This window comes from Typopeltis vanoorti, chromosome 5 (assembly GCF_054136105.1).
Source record: "Typopeltis vanoorti isolate ZY-2024b chromosome 5, IOZ_Tvanoo_1.0, whole genome shotgun sequence".
Taxonomy (NCBI): Eukaryota; Metazoa; Arthropoda; class Arachnida; order Uropygi; family Thelyphonidae; genus Typopeltis; species Typopeltis vanoorti.
The window spans coordinates 59,699,553-59,719,366 of record NC_143553.1 but is presented as its reverse complement, the minus strand read 5'-3'; the positions used below and the strand labels follow the sequence as shown (position 1 = coordinate 59,719,366).

Here is a 19,814-nt window from a genome sequence, read left to right as displayed (position 1 = left end):
CTAACCACACTTTTGCCCAGTTTCCATGGATGTCCCCTAGTCCTCCCACAACCAGCCCTGTTCTCAAATATCTTCTGAATTAATTTTATAGAAACCCTTCAGTAATTTGAATGTCTCAATCATATCTCCCCTCCTCCGCCTATCAAACAATTTTTGCAACCCACAAATCCTCAACCTGTTCTCATACGGTTCATTCCACAAACCTGCTATCATCTTGGTCACTCGCCTCTGAATCCTCTCCACCTCCTCCCCATCAAGAAGAAACCTAGGTGACCAAATCTGAGCACAGTAGTCTAGATGGGGTCTTATCAAGGCTCGATACAGAGGGACAATAACCTGCTTGTCTCTGCTTGTCAACGTATTCTTCAGCAACCAAGTGATTTGATGAGCTGATTTGGCCACTTTTGCAATGTGTCCCCTAAATTTCAATTCCTTATCTACCAACACTCCTAAATCTCGTGCCTCATCAATTTCCTGGAGCACGGTTCCACCAATGCAGTAAACTGCCGCCAATCTTTTCACCCCAAAATGCATAACCTTACATTTTGCCACATTAAACTGACATCCATTCTCCTTAGCCCAGACCTCCAATCTATCCAAATCATCCTGCAAAATTTTGACGTCATCTGCATTCACTATTGCCCTACCCAACTTCGCATCATCTGCAAACAAATGAACTGTTCCTCTCAGATCCTTTCCTATATCATTTATGAACAAATTAAACAGCAGTGGTCCAAGAACAGATCCTTGTGGCACACCACTAGTCACAGGCCGTCTTGTGGACTCTACCCCTGAGTAAACCACTCTCTGATATCTCTCCGTCAACCACCCTCCTATCCATCTCACCAACCCTACGTCCATCCCCATATGCCCCAATTTACTGATTAGAATTCCATGTGGTATCCTGTCAAAGGCCTTGGCAAGGTCCAGTAGAATCACCGTAAACCCATTACCCTTATCCAGTTCAGCCGTCACTGTGTTATAATACGTGAGCAAGTTACTGAGGCATGACCTACCCTTCACAAAACCATGCTGTCCCCGATACAGTATCCCATTTTCTTCTATCCAATCTTGTATTTTCCTCTTGACTATTTTCTCTAAGACCTTGATAATGATTCCTGTTATGCTGATTGGCCGGTAATTTTCAACAGCAGCCTTGGAACCACATTTGTGCAGTGGAACTATTTTACCCTCTTTCCACCCCCTTGGGACTGACCCAGTCCTGAGGCTCAAATTAAACAAAATGGTCAAGGGCACTGACAATTCTTTGGCCGCTTCACGTACGACACGAGCTGGTATACCATCCAATCCCACGGATGTATTGACATTGAGGTTCTGTAATAGACTAGTTACCTCTACTTCATTCATCACAATTCCAGTATAAGCTGTTGGTTCTTCCATTCCTGCAAAGTCTCCACCTGGATGATATACTCTTGCAAAGTGCTCGCTCAGTAATTCCACAATATCGACTGATTCAGTTACCTCCCTACCCTCAGCATTTTTTAAGATCATTCTACCATGAGCATTTTTCCTTTTAGTTGCAACATATTGAAAAAACTGTTTGGGATTCTCTTTAGCCTGCGTGGCCAATTTCCTTTCGTAATCTGCTTTTGCTTTTCTTACCACCCTTGTTACCATCCTGGCCTGAGCTTTATACTGTTCCTGCGCCTGATGGTCACCCTTCTCCTTAAAATTCCTCCACAATTGTTTCTTTTTTTGCAGTTCAAGCTTAATAGTGTTATTCATCCATTTAACCCCTAATTGATTTATTATTCGGACTCTTGGTATACAGTCAACCATTGCCTCCTGCAAACAGTTCTTAACCACCTCCTATGCACTATCAACATCCAGCCCTTGCAGTTTTACATGCCATGGCATTGAGCCAAGCACACACCTAAGCTTGTCATACTTACCAGCCCGGTAATTCCACATGTACCCTGTCTTAATTGTAAATTCGACTCCTTTAGCCACCTCCCAAGTCATGACTTTATGGTCACTCTCACCAATTGGTGGCAATATGGTCATGTTCATTACAGCCACATTCTCGGTTGCAATTACTAGGTCCAGCACTCTCTGCCCCCTGGTATTTTCCAATACATGTTGCCGTAGATAGTTGTCCCTTAATAACCGCATAAAATCCAATTCCTTCCTCCCATGTGCCCTCTCCTCTTTCCAGTCAATGTTACCATAATTGAAATCACCCATAATAATTACCCTCCTTCCACTCATTTCTTCTATTTGCTTATGCATACTATCCCCACCATCCACTCCATCACCAGGTCTATAGCAGCACCCAATTGTATATTTTGTTCTGCTAGATTCTATCTCACACCAAACAGCCTCAAATGCGCTTTTTTCCCCATCATGCAGTTCAACTTCTATACTCCTTGGCTGAAGATCATCAGCTATCATCAATAACACTCCTCCCCCCTTTTTATTCACCCTGTCACTCCTGAACACGCTATACCCGTCGCATTCAATCCCACTAGCTTTATCATCTTCTGTCAGCCATGTTTCACTAATACCGACAACCTCTGGCCTGGAAGTGCCAACCATGGCCAAAAACTCTTCCTTCTTGTTCCTAATACTCCTGGCATTAGTGTACATGAATCGCAGAAGCCCATTTGTCCCATCCTTACTTTGATGCCTTATACTAACTATCCCATTCTGATTTGTTGTCCGTTGTACTCGCTCGGGCATAATATACTCATTCATACACTTAACTGCCCCCCTAAAGTCAGCATATCTACTCCCCCCCCTCTTAATAAATCTAGTTTCCCTGAGTCTGTACATCCACTTCCACATCATTCATCAACACTCTTTCAAGTCTCCGTACACCAACTCCATTCAAATGCAATCCATCCATCTTATATAAGTCCTTTCGCCCATCGAACTCATTCCACACATCCACAAATTCCACACCACTCTCCATGCATAACCCACGCATAAAGTCATTGGCAATTATGGCCCTCCTTCTAAACACTTCACTGTCATACCGCGGTAAGATACTCACCATCCTAACTCTCTCACTCTTCTCTTTTGCTACCTCAAACAACTCCCTCACATCCTCTATCATTTCCATTTTGTCCTGTTTCAAATCATTCGTTCCTGCCACGATTATCATCTCTTTCACCCTCTGTTTTTGCAGTCGAATAGATTCGCTGACGTCCTTTATGATCGCACCCGGCTGGTACGACTTCGTTAAATTCTCAATTATTACGCCTCTTAATAGCGAATCCCCATACAGCACTCGCTCCTTCATTTTATTGACGTTTGCAAACATTCTATTATTTGCCGTCGCAGACTTCCGCCGGTTATTTGTCGGTACGTTCAACACACATTTTTCCATACGCTCCAGTTGTCTTTTAGCTCTGTGTATGGCACCATTCAAACGGGCAATTTCGCTACTCGCATTTATCTCACCATTTTCGTTATCGATCAAATCATCCATTCTTTCTGTGTTTCTACCTTCAATTACATTTTCGGCGACGTTATCACACCTATCTGGCACTACCACGCAATTCTCTAGCACACCGCCATTTTCTACATTCTGACTATCATTCACGATATCGCTCTCGACACACGAAACACGCTTGAAGTCCTCGTTCTCTTTACACTTTTTACACATATTAACTCCACTATCACTTTCTAACCAGACTCCCACCGCTCTTCGCAAGGCATACATCTCACAGACAGCACACTGCATAAATTCGTTTACATCAAAACTCTTAAACAAACATGGCGATCTGGCCGCCATTTTTTTCTTTATCGGTGCCATGTGTGCGCTATCTTTTCTTAAAAATAATAATTAAAATAACAGAAAACACGCAAAAATTGTACAGACACACTAAGAAACAAAAAGCAAACAATACTACTTAAAATTCTAGTAAAATATCTAATGTTAACACAAAATAATACTAATCTTTTCAGGAGCTCTCGACAAGCCGACGATCTAATCAGTGCGACACCAAGCGGACCCCCTTTATATTATATTAGTATATTAGTAGTATAAATTATATTGTTATATTAGTTATATTAGTAGTTATATTAGTAGTATAAAGAGAATGTTTGAAAGGTGATGTTTAAGAAGGGAAAAGAAGCCTAATTAAAAAAAATCAAAACTTGTGTGTAACAGAAAGGTCCTGAAAGAGTGGAAGGGAAGTAAAATAGTATCACTTTAAAAAGTAGGTTGCAAACTAGACTGGTTTGTATCTGGAATGGTTAAGGTATTATTATTATTTGAGACCTCCAGGGAGTAAAGGACTCATCAAGAGAGGCTATAAATCACCCAAAATAGTTGTCATACCTTCCCTTAAATTCATTCACATTAGATGCATTCACTACTCCTAAGGCAAACCATTCCACTCACTCACTGCTCTCTGGGAGAAAAACCTAGCTCTTATCCCTTACTTGACTGCAAAGAAACTTAACTTCCATGGATGCCCCACCGTATTCTCTCTCCCCCACCTCCCATATAACAAAAAATTTCATCAAACAAGATCCTATTCAAAAGTTTATAGACCTCTACATATCACCCTATGTCTCCTGTTAACCAGAGTCTCTAATCCACATACTCACAATCTGTCCTCATAGTCTAAATTCCATAATCTACATATAATCTTTTAACCTCTTCTTTGCATCCTTTCCACAGCTTCTTTATCCCCTTGGAACCTGAGAGACCAAAACTTCCCACAATAATCCAGGTGTGATTTTATCAAAGCTTTATGAAGAGGCAAAATGAATTCCTTATCCTTACATGTCAAGGTTCGCTTCAACATCACAATTATCCTCTGAGTTGCATTTGCAACTTTTGCTATGTAACCTTTGAACTTCAAATTCCTATCCACCAATATGCCAAGATCCCTTGCCTCCTCAGTTTCTTGTAGCATAACTCTGCATAATATAATATGCCGCTGGAACTCTAATCACCAAAGTGCATAACTTTACACTTACTAACATTAAACTGACAGCCACATTTTCGTTTGTCCAAATTTCCAACCTATTCAAATCATTTTGTAAGTGCTGAATATCAGTGGCATCCCTGATTGCCCTGCTTATCTTCACATCATCAGCAAACAATTGCACATCTGATGTCATTAATGTACAGATTGAACAATAATGGCCCAAGGACCGAACCCTGAGGTACACCACTGGTCACCTTAAACCTGGCAGATTCACACTTACTATATACCATTTTTTGATATCTATCTGTCAACTATCCCCCTGATTCAAGTCAAGAGTTTATATTCCAATCCCATATTTTCCACTTTATGCAACAGCCTTTTGTGTGGTATCCTATCAGATGTCTTAGAAAAATCCGACATTATCCTAATTTATCCATTCCCTTTATCCAACGTGTCTGTAACATTGTTATAAAATATAAGCAAATTGCTAAAGCATGACCTTCCTTTAGTAAACCTGTTCTGCTCTTTGCAGAGTATAGCTTGTTTTTCTACCCATTTCTGTATGCGAGTTCTTACCAACTTCTGTAAAATCTTCGCTACCACACCAGAGATACTGATGGGTTGGTAGTTACAGATCAGTTTTTGCACCACCCTTGTACAATGGAACTATCATACATTCCTGTGGTATCATTCCTTAGCTGAGACTCAAGTTATATAAACATGTGAAATGCCTTGCCAATTTGACTGAACATTCCTTCAGCAAACAGGCTGATATTCCATCTGTCCCTATAGACAAATGCTTATTCAACTGGTTATGCAACAATGTTGCATAACCTATTCAAATGGTTATGCAACAGCACTTTAACCTCATTTTTATGAACCTCTAACTCTTCATCCAATGTAGCACCATTTTACATACACCTGATTGATATATCTTAGCAAAGTGAGCACTCATTAACTGAACAATCTCATTAGCATTCAACACTTGAGTACCATCTGCATTCAATAAAGTTATTCTTTCGCATTCATTCTTTCTTTTGCATGCAAATTTTTGGAGATCAGGTTTCAGGATTGGTTTAATAGAAATGGGTGTTTCTATTTAGAGATCAGCACAATTTATTACAGGGAGATCATCAGTTAGCATACACTATTCTACCAAAATCATGGGATATTTGCATATATAACAAAATTCATCATGATTGACAGAAATAACTAATATGTATTCTATTTTCAGCCATAATAACCACTTCCATGTGCTGCAAAAAGCTGTACTAATTTCTGTTAGAAAGTTGACTCTGTTGCTTCACTTTTTTGTTTGAAGCATCAGTAGTTCTACAATTGAAGTCTTGGTCATGCCCTGATCCTGTATACCAGTTCATTTCACAGATGATCAGTCAGATTCAGATTGGGCCTGTTAAGTATCCACTATAATTATTATTCTCTTTAAACGATGTTTATATTTACTTAGTGACAGAATGTCATATTTTTGAAGGCTTTTCAAGGTCACTATCATAAAACTGTTATGATGTGGGGGACTGTACCTATGTCACTTTGATCATGATTTTTCAGCAATTTGTCATAGTGAGGATCAGCTGTTCTCGTTGTTGTTGTTGTCTTGTCCTTTGAAGAGTCTTAGATGTTTCCATGTGCTCCTTGAACTGCTTTGGCTGTGTCGATGATTTTATTTGTATAGAGCTGTTGTTCAGGATAGGATCTATTTCTTGCAAAGCTTCTGTAATTGCTGGACAGGTAAAGATGTGAGTGGGCATCAGTTCAGTATTGGGGCAGTTGTTGCAGTTTCTGTATGTTCTCGTATCATCTCTATTGATATTCATTCCTCTATAATGTCGTGTTCGTAGTCTTCCTATCGTGGTGGAGGTCTTTCTGTCAGCTTTGATTTCAGGAATTTGATGTTGTATCACTGATTTCAGTGGTAGTTTAGCGTTTGCTAGTGCGTTAGCATCAGCAAGAGTTATCATGTGAGTTTCTTGGTTGAGTTCTCTGGCTTCTTTTGCTAATTTATCAACTGCTTCATTGTAATTAGTGCCTACACGAACAGGAATCCATTGTAAAATACAACTTTTTCCTAAATACTTTAATTGATTTAAGAGTTTATGGGTGTCTTGTGTGAGCTATTGCCATTTTCGATTACCTTCATAGCTGATCTTGAGTCACTGTAAATTATAATTCCCTCAGATTGTTGAGATCATGATAATTTTAAGTAGGCTTCAGGTGCTTTATTTATTGCATAAAGTTCGCTGGTAAAATTGGAAGCGATTCTCCCAGATCCAACTTTTATTGAAAGTTTTTCACCTTTCGGGAGTAGAAGGAGAACACCAGCACCTCCATTAATCATGTTGGTGTCTGACGATCCATCTGTATAACAAATAATCTGTTTGGAGGATGAAAGAAGGTCGATAGTATTTAGGCCTTTTTCTTTGAGTATTTCTTTTGGTTCTTTTTTTGTACAGAGTTTGGTAAGGTTTAGATTTATGGAGGTATAGTGTCATCATATTGTAAAGTTGATGATCTGTGAAGTCTGCATTTTTGATTCCAATGTTCATAAGTTTTTAGGGAGATATGATTGCTTTGGTAGCTTCTGATATTATTTATGAATTTTATGGTGGCAAATTTAAAGGTACATGTGGCATAACTATAAAATAACAAAATTACATGGTAACCATAGTAATAAACTTTAATGAAAGTAAATATTTCATACTGAAAATAACAGTATATCATCACTGTGTGTAAACAACAAGAAAATCAAAGAACAGGAATATAAGGTCCATACAACAATCAGTTTACCAATTAAAAACAGCTGCTGCATGCTAGAAATTAATATTAATAAATAATATTAAAACTATTTTTAATGTTTGCATAAAATGAGAATCTCCCAAACTTTTGGATAGAGTGATAATCATTCAAATTCAGGCCAGGTCAATGTAAAAGGGCTTCACAACTTTCTTTGAAAAGGCATTCATATTTAAAACTGCTTCTATGGAAAGATGATTATCCCACTGGGTACTGTGTTTAGTATCACTACCATGCTGTGCCAGACCAGACTTTTAGATTTCATGTATTCCAGTCTATTCTATGAAGAGCACTGAGTTACACTGCCAATTGCAAATGTTATCATTTTGGCAACAGATTTGTATTAAAAGTATTCCCAGGTTATTAATCAGACTGACAGATTATGTAAAGTGACTTTTCACTCCAGCAGACTGATTTCCATTACTCCACAGTCCAGGGCTTTGTTCTCCTTGAACAGCATCGGTTGTATTCATTATTAATGTGTATTCATTCAGTATTACACTGTTACAGTGTTCAATGAATGCACACAATATTCAGTGTGTATTCATTATTGCTAATAGATAATGAATCGATTTGATTACTGTGAAAATTTGTGATATGCAGCTCTCTTGGAGCTTCTCTATCACAAATAGAAGAATGATAGGACATGGGTACTTTAATTGGAAGTGACTACATTTGATTCAAGAGGACCTTAATGAAATCTTTAATCTTTCAACTCTAGGTGAGTTAGCCAGTCTCATATAGAGTTAGCGGGATGTTTTCTGTTTGAAACTTGGGAGTCCCACATAACAAGCAAGTCATCCATAGAACACATGCACAATTAGCAGACAAAAATACTGTGTATTTGGAGCTAGACCATTTAGTATAGGTGGATTGTGCTTCATGGATGGTAGTGTAGCATAGAGCAGCCTCCCACAATGAGTTCTGGGACTCCATGGAGGTTCATGTAATAATAAGTGGAAACACTTGTGAACATTTCTAGCTGCTTGCATCTCCAAAGATGAGAACTCATCTTTAGGTAGGAGCACACTGTTACATTTTTAACAACTGGCTTATACTACAAATTAAAGATGCCAAGAAGTTTTATTCTCAGTTTAATCCTTTATCCAAGTGTAAGCAAAGTTTGTGCGTGAAGTCCTCAATAAAGGTCAATAAAAATCCTCAATGAGGCCTCAGTAAAAGGTCAAAACCAGTCTGGGTAATGGCCCTTCCCATAATGCAAAGTGTTATACATCTCTGTAAGGATATGTGCATTGCATTATGGGATACCAAGGCAATTGATGTGAAGTCATTAGCTTCTGTATACAAGTAGCACAGTCGTGAAGTGACTTCACATCCGGACTTTGTTTGCTTACACTTGGATACCCTGAGTCTGCTACCATCACATGCTTTTTCCAGTAATTATCTTTTAGTAACTGAATTTCCATTTCCTTTGAACTGTTTGATCTATCTTCCCTCCAATCTATTATCCTGTAGTTGAATTCCACCATAATAATTACTTGACCCTGCACGTTGAGCTTATTTGCTGCTGCATGTATCTTGTAGCCCCTGACCTACAGCAGCAACCAACTGTTGACCTCTATCCCACATTAGTTTGTATCAAATAAAATGCCTTCCACATCTATCTTCTTGATGATCCCCTGATGACAGCAGATGAACAGCCATCTGCTATCAGCAGCAGCACCCTTTCCAGAAATACTAAACTCCTGATATTCTATCCCTGGAAGTACATCATCTGACCAACAAAGTCTCACTGTTTCTATGTACTTTTCATGAGGTTGCACCAACCAATGCCAAAAACTTCTTGCTTTTATTTTGATACTTTTGGTATTCGTGTACATAAACTGTAGTATCCTCTTAAGCCCAAAACTTCATTTTACACCTTGTATTGACTACTCCATTCAATTTTTTCACTTGAGAGGTTAGATTCTGTATTTTATTAGTCTTTTTTCACATTCACTCACCTCATTAGTACCTGCATGCGACCTCAACTGCATTCCCTCAGTAGCTTTTCCGGACTGTGTTTCCACATATGCTTTCTTGTAATTTCATAATTCTTTCTTTGAGACATCTAACTCCAAATCCATTTAAGTGCAATCCATCAGCATTGTGTAAGTCCTTCTGTCCATCAAATTCACTTCATAAGTCTACAAAAGCTGCACACTTTTCCTTCTGCACCTATGCATTGATTCATTGCTCTTCTCCTCAAGTCACTTCTGTCTTAGCATGGCAGCAGGATTATAATCTGTACGCTCATTCTGTTTCATTTCTTCCAGTAACTTTCATATCTTCTTGCATACAATATTATTCACCTTTGAAGTCATTAATGGTTTTATAAACAATTGATTTTTTTTCACCTGACAGTTTCACTAATACTATCAAGTTTTGCACCAGGGGAACAAAATTGAGTCACATTCTCATTTAGTCATATTTCTTAAATAATTAGAAAATAATAATGAATGGTATGTTTGCATACTGTCAACTTGTATTATTTATTCATTCTCTTTATGCCTCATGGCACATAGGACCGAGATCCATTTCTTCCAGATACCTCTTTCTTGTGGTTCTAATTCTGCTTCTCTACAGCAATCTCAACTAGCCATTCTTCTTTCTTTTTCTGTCATTCTCTGTCACAAAAAAAAGTATCTAGTGATACTTTTTTTTTGTTTAGTCCATTTATATGTCATCATCATTTGTTATACATTAGGACTAGAATAATTTTAGTATTTTAAACAAATATTTTGTTTGGATTGGCAGGTTCAAATCACTCGCATTGTGAAAAAATCTGGAGATCAGGATGTGGATCATCATCTACTTATATGATGTTCTGTATGATTATGATAACATGGAATGCCACTGGATCCAGTTAGTACCTACCTGAAATCCATGTACATTGAATAATCTCTACTAGTAACATATCTGTTATAATCTTTATACATAGATGGGTGAACTTTTAATAGGGTTTGTATAAAGAAGATTCAGATCAAAAGATTAAAGGGCTATTGTGACATTAATATCATTGGTGCTGTATTTCACATAGAATATAGCAGGAAAATCAAAATATAGTTATTTTGATAGAATATAGCTAGAGAGAGAGATTTCAAATCTCTCTCTCTCTCTCTCTGTGTAATTATTATTATTATTACTACGGGCTACTCCAGGGAGTCCTTAGACTCATCGAGAGAGGCCCTAAACATCATGTTCACACAACTGTTCAACATTCTCACATTATCTATCATACCTTGCCTTGAACTCGCTCACTGTCATAGCACCCACAACAGACTCTGGCAGCTTATTCCACTCATTCACCACTCTAAAAGTAAAGAACCCAGCTCTAACACCCCTGCTAACCACGCTCTTGTCCAGCTTCCATGGGTGTCCCCTAGTTCTCCCACCACCAGTCCTGATCTCAAAAATATCCTCTGAATTAATCCTATAGAATCCTTTTAGCAATTTGAATGTCTCAATCATATCTCCCCTTTTCCGCCTATCAACTAGTTTCTGCAACCCACAAATCTTCATATAATATATTTCATGTAATATATATATATATATATATATATATATATATATATATATATATATATATATTTTTATAGGGATGACTGTTTATATGATGTTTTGCTCAGTCTTTTATATGATGACATAAAAAAGGAACTGAGAAAAAAAAAAGTATCACTAGCAAAATAAAAAGATAGATGGAAATGGATTAGACATGTACTGAGAATAAGTATCTGAAAAAGAGTTATTTGAGTTTAAGATGATGACAAAAAGTTAAATATAGACATGAGCACTTTTTCCATCAAATAGTTCCATGTTCATATTAGTTTAATCAATTAGGCAGTCATAGTGTTTAGAGATGCTGAGTATCAATAACAATAGAAAGAATGCAACAAAAGCAGTATGAATATCGATAACAGCACTAAAAAGGAAAATATAAGGCTTTGCTAGATTTATACCAAATAGAAAATATGAATATAACTTTTTTCCATCAGAGGTGAGGCCAACAATTGTTGTAGCGGTTGGTCAGTATCCTTAACAAACCAGTTTGATTGTAGTGTAGCTTGTTTTCTGTGTATAGTTGTATGCTCCAGAAGATGACCTTGACATAAAGGTCAAAACGTCGTATGTAGATTTTAGTTATATTAAACTAAAGTTTTTATTCAAACATGGTTGTTGTCTCCATAATTTTCAAAAATGCAAAAGAAAGGATGAATATAACTCTCTTATAATAGTTACGAGGTTCATAGTTAATATGAATGAAAGTCAGAATTATTATTATCACATGACCTCCTTGGAGTCAAAGGACTCATCGCAGGAGATCTTTACTCTCTTATGCCAAAAGGTCGAACCCTGCTTTGAACCCATTTACAGTTTCCGAACTCCACACTTTCAGGCAGTGCATTCCACTCACCAGTCACTCTCTCCATGCAATGAGCATACTTCTCACTCCCCTGGTCATGCTCTCTGTATACAACTTCCATGAATAGCTTCTAGTTCTACCCTTCACCCCCCCTCACTCTCTCTATGAAATATCTTCTCTACATTAATCTGGTAACAACCCCCCCCCCCCCCCCCACCAACCTATGTCTCAATCATATCTTCTATTCATGAGGTTCTGTAAGTTGCATTCCCACAATCTCTCCTCGTATCTAACATTCCATAAACCTGACACTAACATAGTAAACTTTATCTGGACCCTCTCTAATACATTCTCATCCCTCCCTGAAATACAAGCGACCAGATCTGTGCACAATAGTCCATATGTGTCCTGATCAAAGCCTTATACAGGGGAACCATAACCTTCTTACTTCTGCATGTCAATGTACTCATTATTGCCATAATCCATTGGGATGTTCTTACAATTTTAGCAGTGTGATCCCTAAACTTCACATTCCTGTCCATCATCACTCCCAGATCTCTCATCTCTTCCACCTCCTTCAAAATGTCTCCATTAATTGTATATACTGCATCCTAACCTTGCTTACCAAATTTCAGGATCTTGCACTTTGCAACATTAAACTGATAGCTTCAATCATTTGCCTACTCATATAGTCTATTCAGATCCTTCTGCAAGACCACAACATCTGCTGTACTTCTCATAGCCCTTCCCAACTTTGCGTCATCAGCAAACAGCTGCACATCTCCAGTTAAGCTAGTCTTGATGTCATTAATATACAAGTTAAACAATAATGGTCCCAAAATAGATTCCTGTGGCACTCCACTAGTGACCTTCCTCTTTTGAGATACCACTCTTCCATATACAACCTGCTGATACCAGTCTGACACCCAATCAGCTATCCAACTTACTAGTCTGTTATCTGATCCCCATCTGTTTTAGTTCAGCTACCAGCTTGTCATGTAGTGGTCTATCAATGGTCTTTGAAAAATCCAAGTACACCACTATATATACATCTCCTTTATCAAGTGAGTTTGTCACCTTGTTGTGATACATAAGCAAATTGCTGAAACATAACCTACCTCTAACATGTCTATGCTGACCATCATAAAGAATACTGCTATTATCAACCTACTTCTAAATCCTAGTCCTCACTAATTCCTCTAATATCTTAACAACCCAGATACACAGATTGGCCTATAATTTGTAGCCTTAATCTTATCTGCACCCCCCTCCCTTTGTGAAATGGAATATTTTTCCCCACTTTCCACTGCTTTGGGATTTGCCCTGTTGCAAGATTCATGGAACTAATTCCATAGGGCATTCCCTCAAGACCTGGTGAGATATACTGTCAAATCCTACTGTCTTATTAACATCTAGTTTGCTTAATTCCTCATATACTTCCTTCTCGTTCACCATCAGTCCCTCCTTCACCATACATTCTGCATTTTAGCTTCTGATTTCACCTTCATGAAGCCGAATATACAGATAAACTGATCATTGAATAATTCAACTATATTCTCTGCACTGGTTACCACTAAGTGGTGATACTAAGGCAGAAGCAATGGAGAGGTCATATTTACTTATACGAGTTGCCAAAAGGTGTACCACCTTATTATTAAATTACTCTGGATTTAGAGGAAGATGTTGGAAGTTTTACTCTTTTATTTTTGGAAGTTAGACTCTAATAAATTTAGTTTAATCCTTTATCCGAGTCTAAGCAAACAAAATTTGCATCTTCAAGACTGAGGCATCTCATAGTAAAGGTGGATCACCACTTAGTAGCACCACTTCTGGGTCTGGCTCCCACTGACGAAACCTCAATAAAGGTCGAAAAACTGGTCTGGGTAGTGGCCCTTCCCTTAATGCATAGCATTGTACATCTCCACAAGGAGATGTGCTTTAAATTATGGGAGATACTGAGACAAGGAGTGATGAGAGCTTTTTCCACCTTTACTACAATTTGCCTCAGTCCTCAAGATACTTCAGGCACAAGCTTTGTTTGCTTACACATGGATAAAGGATTAAACTAAATTTATTATAGTCTAACCAAGTGGAAAGTAAACTTTCAACATCTTTCTCTAAATCCAGAGTAATTTAATAATAAGGTGGTACACCTTTTGGCAACTTGTATAAGTAAATATGACCTCTCCATTGCTTCTGCCTTAGTATCACCACTTCTAGGTCTGGCTCCCACTGACTAGACCTCAATAAAGGTCGAAACTGGTCTGGGTAGTGGCCCTTCCCTTAATGCATAGCATTATACATCTCCACAAGGATATGTGCTTTAAATTATGGGAGATACTGAGACAAGGAGTGATGAGAGCTTGGGCAACCTTTACTGCGATTTGCCTCAGTCCTGAAGATACTTCAGGCACAAACTTTGTTTACTTACACTTGGATAAAGGATTAAACTAAATTTATTATTGTGGATGATAGAGTTTATGTTCACTAGTGTTGACCTCCTGCAATGAGGCTTATGACTATGGGGAATAGGAAAATAATAATAATCTTTCTTTTTATTTTTTGTACTCTTCCAATCGTATCCACCATACATCTAATTTCATAGCCTCATTTCATTCCTCATCTTAATCATTTCATTCTTCAACTCTTGCATTCCAGCAATCGCTTCCACTATTGCTTTGTTTGTCCAACTTTTTTCCATTTCCATAGTCACACCAACTCTTGCTTCATCAGTCAGTCACACTTCTGCTTCTGTAATTATACCCATTTTACTTTTTTAATTATTTCCATATTCGCAATCACATTCTCCATACTCATATTGTCATGTTCATTCTTCTGGCTGTAATTCTTAGTCTTACATCCATCACTGCTTTTCATCTGGTATTCTTCACTTCTAGTTCCCGACTTTTATTCAAATCACTACAGTCCATTAATATATCACACTTTCTACAGATCTTCACTCTCTCTCACTTCTTTTGTTCCACACCACTCAATACATTCAACTTTAGTGCCATGCATCTCGATGTCGTTGTTCTAACTGTCATTATTAACTGTAATTCTGAAAAAGTGCTTCAAATTGATTAACTTTGAAACATAAACGCTCCACACTTAATTACAACAAAACCTGACTAAAATTATGCTAAAATTGCACTGAAGTTATTATATCATTACCAACTAATATCAAAACTTGTATTTTTTCACAGACCATACATTGCAAGAGACTGAACTGTTTGCTCTTCTACATATGGTTAATATACAGTTGTTCCTCACTATACAAACTCATGTGAATCATAGGAATAATTTTGCTATAGTACATTTCTTTAGAATAGCAACATATCAACAAAGAATTTGCAAGTGTTTACTCTTGCAAGAGTCAGTTGTATAGAGCTTTATCAAGGCCCATCCTAAGGATTAAAATTCACATAACCGGATTGCAAGATAAAAAAAAAATTGAAGCCAGTCTGTTTATAGTGAGGTTCTTAAGTGGTTGGTATCTTAAAAAAGCATTAACCGTTCATTAAATGTAATATAATAATATTGGTTACTATGTTCTTTAAAAAACACTCTGAACTCATCATCAGATGCAGTTGTCCCATGCTGATAACATAAACCAGTCTAGAAAAGGACTAAATGAATTCTAAAGACACTTTGCATAATAGTGGTTGTTAACATTTCTTTCTTTCTAAAATTAAATATAATTTATGATATAAAAAAGATAGGGGTGATAGGAATCACAGTTTAGGATTTTCTGCATTAGTCAGTTTATGATAGACTTCCTACACTTTGATTCCTCCCATCCATTCCCTATGCCATTAAAAAAATCAGTAGCACTCTCTTAACTATAAATGCATATAAATATACAATAGTTCATGAAAATTTAAACTAAGAAATTACCCATCTAAAGCAGATTTTCTTAAACCATGCTTACCCCCACGAGTTAATAAATTATGGGGGATATTCAAGGGAAGGGAGATATTCAGTTGTTTGCTGATGGCACAAAGTTGAGCAGGGTAATAGTTAATCAAGATGATGTAGAGAGTTTGTAGAATGATTTAATAGACTGGCAGTATGGAAAAAACATATGGATGTCAATTTAATGTGGAAAAGTAAAGTGTAAGGTTATGCATTGTGGGATACAAAGATTACAAGCTGTGTACCACATTGAAGGAACTGTACTCCAGTAAATTGATGAAGCCATAGATTTGGGAGTAGTAGTAATAAGATAGAGAGTTGAAGTTTAGAGGGCACATTGCTAAAGTAGCCAGGGTAGCTCACAGAATTACTTGGTTATTGAAGAACACTAACAAACAGAGATAATGGAGTTATCATTCCCCTCTTATAAAGCCTTATATGACCACATGGATTATTGTGCTCAGGTCTGGCAACCTCAGTTTCTTGAGGAGTAGTGGAGAGGATCAAGAAGTGAGTGACAAAGATGGTGAGTGGTCTGTGGAATGATTCCTATGAGGGTAGATTGAGGGTTTTTGGATTGCAAAAGTTGCTTCATAGGCAAAAGAGGGAGTGGAAATGATAGAAACATTTAAGTTATTAAAGGATTTTATAGGATTGATGCAGGGCGAATGTTTCAATACTTGGCTAGAGGGAGTAGAACAAGAGGTCATCCCTGGAAGTTGGGTAAGAGTGTCGTTAGCAAGGGCATGAGAACTAGATTTTTTGCTTGGAGAGTGGTGAATGAATGGAATGGGTTGCCTGAGTCTGTTTTAAATGCTTGTCTGTTAATGGTTTCAAGGTGAGGCCTTAGTAAGACCACACCTGGATTATTGTGTGCATATTTGTTCTCCTGGGTTATTATATCTGGATTATGGAATTTAGACTATGAGGATAGATTGTGAGTATGTGGATTAGAGACTAGTTAACAGGAGAAAGATGATGATATGTAGAGGTCTATAAACTTTTGAATGGGTGTTATAGGATCTTGTCGGATGAAATTTTTTGTTATATGGAAGGTGGGGAGAGAACATGGGGGGGGACATCCATGGAAGTTAAGTTTCTTTGCAGTCAAGAAAGAAGTAAGAGCTTGGTTTTTCTTTCACAGAGCAGTGAGCAGGTGGAATAGTAGGGGTAGTGAGTGCATCTCGTCTGAATGAATTTAAGGGAAGGTATGACAGCTTGTTTGGGTGATTTATAGCCTCCCTCGATAAGTCCTTGACTTCCTAGATGTGTTTATAATAATAATAAGAAACCCAAAGCACATGCAATCAAATGCAGTCATGTTCCACAAATAAAGAAAGTGACCATTCCTAACTTCCAAAAAATGAAACAGAATTAAAACTATCTGAAGCCATTGAAATAAAAACGCATTGCAACACTAGCCACCACCCCTACTTCATATCAAAAGCCTCAACTAATCAAAATGACTTTACAGCATTGACACACAGCCTACATAATGTGCACTACGAAATGCTGTTCCTTTATTCTGATGACTGCATTCCTGAAGTTCTAGATTTTTGTTTTATATATTTTATATATTTCAAATTTTAATTTTTACCATTTTTATCGTGCATTTATTATTAACACATCACATCATTCATCACTGAATGTATTCTTTGTCCATGTTCCATCTTTTAATAAATATCGTATCATTTTTATTCTTCAGACTTTTTTATATCTCAGATTTCAAATTTTTAGAATCAGTGGAGCTCCATCTTACTATTTTACTTATCAATATCATTCATTCATCACCATCTACAGTCTCCACTTCAAGTTTCCAAGATCTTAATTGCCAAAAATGCCACAAAAGTAGGCAATAATATATATATATATATATATATAACAAGGTTTCCCAAACTATTTTTCCTATGGCCTGTTATTTTAATACTTCATCTTCAATAACCCACTAAACTTTTTATGGCCAATAGGTAAAATAAAACAGATTTGAATGTTCATAGAGTTTTCATTTATTATTAACAAACTTTACCGCAAACAAAGAGACTGTGAAATGGTGACACGGACGGAGCACGTTTTTCATCTCTATTAATTAAATTATTTATTCATTAGTCCTGATTAAACGCTATTTACTTGTATTTTAGAGTTTCGTGAAAAAAAAGAAAACCCAAAAACGAAACATCTAGGCTTTCGAGAGTTTTTTTAGGTGACCCAGTATTTAGCTTTCGGGACCCGGTGCCGGGTCATGACCCATCATTTGGGAAACGCTGATATATATATATATATATATATATATAATAATTTCATTAATTTTGTAATTTAAAAATGCTCCAGTCAAAAGCCAAGTTTTGACGCATGGATACTCCATAAAAATAAAAGTTTTGTTGATCTCTTTATATCAAAGATTACAAAAGGAGCAACATGAACCATAAGTTCAGAGATATATAAAATGAAACATAATTTAATATTTAAATGAAGAAACATTTTTGAAAGTTTCACTATAAATACCACAATAATTTCCTAAAAGTATAAAATAAAAACTAACATTGGATGATACTTTTGTGCTGTCTCACAACCACCACCACTCCCTCACAAAGATAGGAATAATTATGATGCTGATGGACATTGCATACAACATTGCCAGCTACATAGAGAAGAGGAATACATACATACATACATACATTTTCAAGGCTCACTTTTCCTAATTGGGTTGTGGGGGCAACAGCTGCAAGAGGAACTTCCAGTGGTTACGATCCTCTGGCACCAAGCTCAGGTGTTCTGGTGGGATTCCCAAACGTGTCCACCCAAGGTTTTGGATATAATCTATCCAGCGAGTCCTTGGCCTTCCACCTGGCTTGGCAAAGAGGGCCTGCTGAGGGAGCCTCTCTTGTGGCATTCTGACCAGGTGCCCGTACCAACGTAACTGTGATCTCTCAACACGGGGAAGCAGCAGTTGAGTATTGAGGGTTTCCCGAATTGCAGAGCTTCTGACTCTGTCGAGTCTTGTCAGCCCCGCAACCCCCTCGAAGGAACCTCATTTCAGCCGCTTGGATTCGTGTCCGCATTCTTTCGGTCATTACCCAACTCTCATGACCATAGGTGAGGATGGGGACATAGACTGTATTGAAGACAGCCAGCTTTGCCTTCTGGCTTAACTCCCGCTTCAATACTACCGAACAGCCAAGCTCCCACAATATTGAGCTTGCTAAGCCAATTCGAGTATCTATTTTCCATCATTTGTGAATATGGACCCAAGGTATTTAAACTTCTCCACCTGCCTCATTGTGACTCCACTTACATGTAGAGTGCACTGGGATGTTTGTCTTGAGACCACAAATGTTTCAGTTTTGGCCACACTGATCTTCATTCTGGTATCTGCACAAACAGCTACAAACCTATCCAGGGTCTGCTGGAGGTCATCTGTGGAAGAGCTAAGCAGCATTGGACATCTGCAAAAAGCAGAATTCCAATGCTACATCTTCCAATTCTGACACACTCACTGCCTCAGCTGTGCCTATCAATCCTGTCCATAAATATTATGAAAAGGAGGAGTGACAGAACACACCCTTGGCGGAGGCCAACGGAGACTGAAAGGTTCAGACGGTGTGTTGTTAACCCTGACACAAAACTCTGGGCATTCATACAGGGACTTGATGGCAGCTAATAGTTGGTCATACTCCTGTACTACTTGCCAAAGCTTATCCTGAGGAACCCGGTCATATGCCTTCTCCAAGTCCACAAAACGTGTATACATTCTTGGCATATTCCCAAGATTTCTCAAAGACTTGCGTTAAAGTGAAGATTTGGTCAGTTGTGCTTCTACCAGGACA

The 19,814-nt window shown here is 37.7% G+C and overlaps 1 protein-coding gene across 1 annotated transcript in view; it reads left to right on the top strand.

The window, feature by feature from the left end:
• The window catches only part of LOC150106454 (disintegrin and metalloproteinase domain-containing protein adm-2-like), a 279,900-nt gene that overhangs the window by 29,145 nt on the left and 230,941 nt on the right, over positions 1-19,814 (top strand). The window lies entirely within an intron of this gene.